The sequence below is a fragment of the Alligator sinensis genome, unplaced genomic scaffold (assembly GCF_000455745.1).
Source record: "Alligator sinensis unplaced genomic scaffold, ASM45574v1 scaffold1072_2, whole genome shotgun sequence".
Taxonomy (NCBI): domain Eukaryota; kingdom Metazoa; phylum Chordata; order Crocodylia; family Alligatoridae; genus Alligator; species Alligator sinensis.
Window position 1 is genome coordinate 263,320 of NW_005842278.1, and position 6,884 is coordinate 270,203.

The 6,884-nt window shown below is 42.2% G+C and overlaps 1 protein-coding gene across 8 annotated transcripts in view; it reads right to left on the reverse strand.

Annotated features, from left to right (window-relative positions):
• PPFIBP2 (PPFIA binding protein 2) overlaps positions 1-6,884 on the reverse strand; it is a 206,012-nt gene that overhangs the window by 71,476 nt on the left and 127,652 nt on the right. The window contains exon 1 of one of the 8 annotated variants that reach the window (XM_025209280.1): positions 2,349-2,422. The exons of the other annotated variants lie outside the window; for them this stretch is intronic. The gene's annotated coding sequence lies outside the window, so the exon portion shown is untranslated. Of the gene's footprint in view, positions 1-2,348; positions 2,423-6,884 lie in introns of those variants that run through there. 8 annotated transcript variants of the gene reach the window in all.

The following is a 6,884-nucleotide window of genomic DNA, read 5'->3' on the forward strand; positions in this document are numbered from 1 at the left end:
TGGACACAGACAGGAAAATAAACAGAAAAACAGCCTCATGGATTCTCTGGATATTGGAATTCAATGAGCGCCACAGAAAGATAAAAGGAAAAGCCACTAGATTTCCAAGTTCATAAATGGTCCACCCTCCCAAAATATTAAAAAGAAACAAAAATAAAAATGTGAAAGATCATGTGTAGCTAACTGTATTTATTTATGAAAGAGCATCTCAATTTCTGTGGATTGACCCAACTCTCAAGGTAGGTGTCAGACTGATAACCCTAGAAGTAAACGTGTACTTTCAGAACAAGAATTGTACTTTATGCCTCTGCCTATGCAGCTCTCAGAGCACTGCATCTCTGTCTGTTCAATTATTTTTTTGAGCTAAATTCAATTGTCTTTCTGTTCAGAAACCTTGTTCCAACAATCATCAAATATAATTATACTAAGTGACTGCTCCTTACACCAGAAAGTTGTGTTTACAAAGCAGAGATCTAGAAATGTCATATATTATAAAAGCTATCTTTATAAATGATGTTAGCTTTTCAGTCTTCCTGAAAAGCAAGAATAAAGGAGTATACCTTCAGCAACCTGTAAAGGATCACTGTCCACAGGTGTATAGCATCCCAATCTGGAGCAGCTTTAGTATCACAACTGCTAATTCCCATATTGAATACAACACAAGCAAAAGGCTGCTTTCAAAAAGAATTTGACCTTCTTTCAAACTTGCTGCTAACAAGTAGTGCCATGGAAAAAATGATAAAAATGAAATTGCTGAGGTTCTTATCTTAAAACATCACTTAGCAGACTCCATTCTTCATGAATAGAAATAACCTTTTCTTTTTTGGTTTGACTCAATTTGATGTTCCTGCTACAGAGGGCCTGCTATAGGGTTCCTGCTATAGTATTCAGCAGAAACACTGCCGAATAAATGAAGCAATTCTTGTAGCAGAAACCCATCTACTGCCACAAGCATGTACCATCCGACCTTAGAAAGCAGTATGCTACATTCCCCTACATATTCAAGATTTTGCACAGTGATTTCCTGCAGTGAGTATGCCTTATTCTTCCTGTGGTCCTATATTGATTTAAATAGTTTTACTTGTTATTCAATGCGAGCAAGGAGGAATTTGGCACCAAACGATTTTATCATCAACTCATACTAATCTTTACAACTTGTTCTAAAGCTAATAGAAGTTGGTGTATATCCTTTGACTTCAAAACAGATGCAAAGCTACCTACTTAAAGTCTGACTTCAATGAAACTATGCTGATTTATGCCAGATGACTATTTATCTTGGATGCAAAAAGTCTAACTTTTGATTTGATAGTGCAGTTTAAAGTAAATGTCCTTTCTTGAAATGGATAACATCTGGAAGCAATTATTTTCATCTTCAAGCAGATGCTCATACTGAGCAGTTCATTAGTAGAATGTGACCCATTTTGTTACAGAGAAATTATAGAGTATCTTGGTGGTATATGATGCAATTTTAAACCAACTTGAATAAATATGCAGTTGTAAGAAAAGAAAATACAAATTTATGTTATTGGGTTTGAAGCAAAAAAGATAATATATGAGATGCAAAATGGTAATTTGGGTTGCAGAGGTTTTAGGATGATCTTTAAGGAACCAATGTGCAGGACAAAAATAGAGCCAATTCTACAAGTATGCTGTATTTATAAAATGTAAAGATTTTCAATTAGAGAGATGTTAAGCCAAATTAAAACCTTATTTTTCAAAAGAAGAACTGAAAAAAATTCTTTTAATTGGTATTTTTCAATGCAATTTCTTTAAAAGAACTTTTTAAAAATTAAGAAAAAATGTTATTTTAGAGCTAACTACCAAGATAAGTCATTCACAAGCTGTTACATTATGTAGCTTAGTGCATGGCAAAACTTAAACGTGCATCCTATCTCTAAATGCAAATTTATTTCTACCACACAGAATACATTGTATAAATTATCATTTTTTATTTTTACACTAAAATATGCCTTTTTTCATAATCCCAATTAAATCTGAACATATGCTATTACTTTCAAAATTCACAGAATAGATTTATCTACTTTGAAAGCACACAGCTATTGTAAAGCTGTTTATAGGGTTACACATTGAAATAGGATAGTTTAGGAAAAACCCACTGCATACTGACTTCATAACCCAAAATTAAGTAAGAACACCAAGCTCCAAGATATTCAGCAGCCCACAGAAACTGGAGGAAAGTCACACTAAACATTAATAGAGAAATCGTAAGGACAATTCTCAGTTGGGTAAGAAAAATTATTCTGCACATATATTTTCTGCCAAAGACAGGGAGTTTGTTCTTTTCATTCTTGTAAAGCAGTTTTGAAATAAAAAAGTTTGAGACCTACCTGATAAGCAAAATTCAACAAGAACCATTACTAATGAGGACTGCACTTTTCAAGCGCTGTGTGTCAGCTGTGGTAGAAATAAGATATTCGCTTAACTCAAAACACAGCTGAGAGCAACGTGCATGTGTAATCTCCATGAAATGGTGCAAGTCAGTAGCAGACAGTGAATTACAACTCTCCAATTCACTGTGTGCATATTATATTGCCAAGCAATGGAAAACACCAAACTTGCCAGTTGACAATTTGAATAGTTGTTTGCATAGTCTAAAGGACAGATCAGTACCTATACTAAAAGTAAACAAGCAAAATTTCTGTGATGCTTACCTACGCAGACAGTCATATAACTAGATATTCTAAAAAGTCGCATACAGAACAACTGAAACAGCGCAGGGTATATCACAACATTCAAGACAAGCCAGCTGCTGGCAACTAGCTACTGCAAATTATAAAAAAGTGTTGAAACTCAGCTGGGCTTCAATATCTAGGGTAACAAAGTACAACCCTTGACAGCCAGCCAATCTCTGTGAGCTGAACAGTTCTTCCATATTTACACTGGCATAACTGAGAAAGGACTCTGGCCCACTTGCCTATTAAGTTAAATACTAATAAGTTACTAGGACCAGATGGCATTTATCTGAAAGTTGCCAGCATAACACCCATCTTTAAAAAGGGCTCCAGAGATGCTCCTGAGAACTATAGCCAGTGAATCTCACTTCCATTCCTGGAAAGTTGGTAGATTCTATAACAAAGAATAAAATCAGCAGCCACATGGACACATGTGATCTGCTATGGAAGAGTCATGGGTTTTGTAAAGGGAAATCTTGGCTCATTAGTCTGCTGGATTTCTATGTGGGTGTAAAGGAGCACATAGACAAGGCAGAACCAGTTGACATAATATATTTGGACTTTCAAAAAGCTTTCAACAAGGTCCCTCACCTTTTAAAAGTCTGAGTTGCTACAGCATTGGAGGGAAGGTTCTGTAGTGGACTGAGAGCTGGTTGAAAGATAGGAAGCAAAGAGTAGATCTAAACTTTCACTTTCAAGGATGGAGGAAGATTCTGCAAGGACAGAAAAAATGGAGTCCCACATGGATCCATTTTGTTCAACATTTTAATCAATTATCTGAAAATGGGGATACACAGTGAAATCTCTAAGTTTGCAAATGATACCAAATTATTTTGGGTAGTCAAATCCCAAACTGAGAAAGAGAAGCTGTAGAGAAAAATCTCACCAAGCTGAGTGAGTGGGCAAAAAAATGGCAGATGAACTTTGATGTTGATAAGTGCAAGGTAATGCAGACGGGGAAAAATAGCTTCAGCTATAAAAATACAGTTCAATGTGCAGCAGTGACCAAAAAAAGTCAATAGGCATCATTAAGAAGGGCATTGAAAACAAAACAGAGAACATCATCATGCCACTCTAGAAATCCATGGTTCACCCACATCTTGAATACAGCACACAGTTCTGGTCTCCACATCTCAAAAAGGATGTATTAGAATTGAAAAAGGTACAGGTTATTTTGGAAAGAAGGCTGAGGGAGGATATGATAGTGATCTACAACAGTAATGTCCAACTTTTTTTTGCTCCATGGGTTGGTGGGCTCAATCCAGCATGCAGGGCCAGCATAGTGGGGGCTCAATCTGGCCAAGCAGGGGGTGTGCAGCGGGGGGTGATAATCCATCTGCCACTGCGGGGAGGGGAAGAGCAGCCCAGCCCAGATCCGGATGCATGGTGGGGGAGGATAAGAGCGGGAGGGCAGAGTGGCCCTGATCTCTGTGTGTGTGGAGGGGGCGGGGGGAGGGGGAGAGTAGAGTGACCCTGATCCAGACGCATGGTGGAGGGAAGGGAAGGAGCAGCCTGGCCCAACCCGGACATGTGGGAGGGGTGGGGCCTGACCTTGATCCTGCTGCATGACAATGGCAATGGCCCTGGCAGGGCTGGATCTGGCCATGTGGAGCTTCTATCACTCTCTCGCTGTCAAATTTTCTGATCCATGGGGGTTGGATGCCGTGGCTGCATGGACTGGAGGTTGAGCACTTCTGGTCTAGAAAATCATGAAGGGTGTAGATCAAATGAACAGGGAATTGCTGTTCACCAAGTCCCAGAATACTAGAACTAGGGGGAACTCACTGAAATTAGTAGGAGGCATGTTTAAAAGTAATAAGTGAAAGTATTTCATGCAATACATTGTTAACTTGTGGAAATCACTGCCACAGGAGGTGGGAGAGGCAGATAACATAGCCAGGTTCAAAAAGGGACCAGACAAATTCATGGATGATAATCTATTAATATCTGTTGAACAGAATGGTTAGAGATGTTTCCTCTGGTATCTCTAAACCAATAATTGTGGGTTCCAGGGAGGGTACTGAATAGTGAATAGATCGTTCTAGATATATCCGGTTCAATGTTCTCCCTCTAAAACATCCATTTCTGCCATTGCTGGAGACAGAATACTGGGCTAGATGGACCACTGGAAAAATCCAGTATGGTGCTTATGTCCTTATGCTTATAAGACAGATAACCACAAGTAGGAAATACATAAAGGCTAACCTGCACCACACAAGTCCTTACCCTCACACTGCTCCTTCCTTGCATTCTTTCCAGCCTCTATTTCCTGTGGAAGGCACTGTGTTCTCCAATGTAATATCAGACTCCCCTTCCAAAGTAGAACAGAATTCTGTACACCTCCCATCTCTTGTACCCATACAATGGCTGGCTAGAACCTGGCCCTGGGTGGGGGAAAGCATGAAATATCATACTGATTTGTCTTCAAGCCTTTACTTTCTATTTAAATGCTTAAGAAGGAGTACTAAGTCAACTCTGAATTGTTTATTAGATCCTTTGACTGATGGATTTTGGCTGTCCATCACCATGATATTATGGGAATCCTAAACAAACTACACAGTTATCTGGAACAGTTATCACTGAACATATGCCAAATGCAAGATGGTTGGAGGTACTAAAATTTCCAACCATGGTTAGCTGTTGGAGAGAAAAGGAGAACACCATATTGATATGAGCATTTTGCTTCTGCCTTAAATTTAAACCAAAAAAATGTGTTACTATGAGGCTTCATAACATGCAGAGAATCTATGGAGACAAGTATCACTCTCCTACGTGGTTGTTATAGAAAATGCATGTACATAGAACTCTGCTCTAAAGGTTATATAAAGCTTTAATAAGGTTGCATTTATAAAGGTTATATATTTATAAATAAATAACTTTTAGAGTTATAACAACCACTACTGGCAAAAATAATCTACCTCCTAACTGTTTCTGTACTGGATTTGGCTGATTCAGGAGAGAGAGATTATTTGTCTGTCTGTCTCTCTCACTATATATACATATACATACACACACACACACATATATATATATATATACACACATATATATCTATCTATCTAAACCAATATGTGTGTGTGTGTGTGTGTGTGTGTGTGTATTTATAAATATCCTAGCCAACTGCCTGTCAAGAATGATGGAGCAGGGGCCTGGACAGAGGCCCGTATCTGCCCTCCGCCCCTGTTTTGGGTCTGGCTCTGCTCCCCCATCATCCCCTCCCTCCCCCCTTAGTCTGGGCCCATTCCCACTCTATCTCCCCTTCAGGTTCAGGCCTGTTTCCCCCCCTCCCCCACTACTTCCAGTCTGCCCCGCACTCCAGGTCTGCCCGGTCTGCATCCACCTGCCTCCCCACCCTGCTCCCCTGCCTCCCTCCCTCCCTCCCTCCAAGCTGTTGGCACAGCCAGGGCACTGTCACTGTGCTCCCACTGCTAGCATTTGTCAGGGCCCAGTGGTGGTGGGGCAGTGGTGGCGCGCTCTCCACCATCATGGTGGGCAGAGATGGAGTCTCGTGTTTGGCCCCACCCCCGGTTCTCATCTGGTTAGGGGAGGGGGGGAACAGGCCCGCTCCCCCCACCCTTGCCCCACCGCTTTGGGGCCATGCCTGATCCTCCCTACCCTTAAGGGCTGTTGTCAGGGCGCAGCAGCGGCAGATGTGACAGCTGCCACATGAGTGCCAAGCAGGGGGAGCAATCCCTGCCCTGCACTCACTGGCTGCAGCACTGGCGACTGGGGCCTCTGGGCACTTGTGGCAGAGCCCCTCCCCACACACACAACACAGGCCAGTGGGGGGCAGCAGAAATTGCTCCCCTCTACCTGGCACCTACACAGCAGCTGCCCCATGGCATGGGTGCAGTGCAGCTCAGCAGGGTGCTGCATGCTTTCTGAGAGCTGGGGTGGCTCCATGTGTCAGCTGGATCCCAGCACCGCTCAGCCCCAGTGGCCCCAGCTCCCAGGCAGCATGTGGCACCCTGCCAAGCTGTGCTGCACCCGCACCATGGGGCAGCTGCTGTGCAGGTGCCAGGGGAGGGGGGCAATCCTTGCTGCCCCTCACTGCCCCATACTTCATGGGGGAGCTCTGCCACAAGCACCCAGAGGCCCCAGTTGCTGCTGCTGCAGCCTGTAAGTGCAGGACTTTTATTTTTTTTTAAGTGCTGGGACTAGGCTGGGGCTGGGCCGGGGCCGGGGAGGACA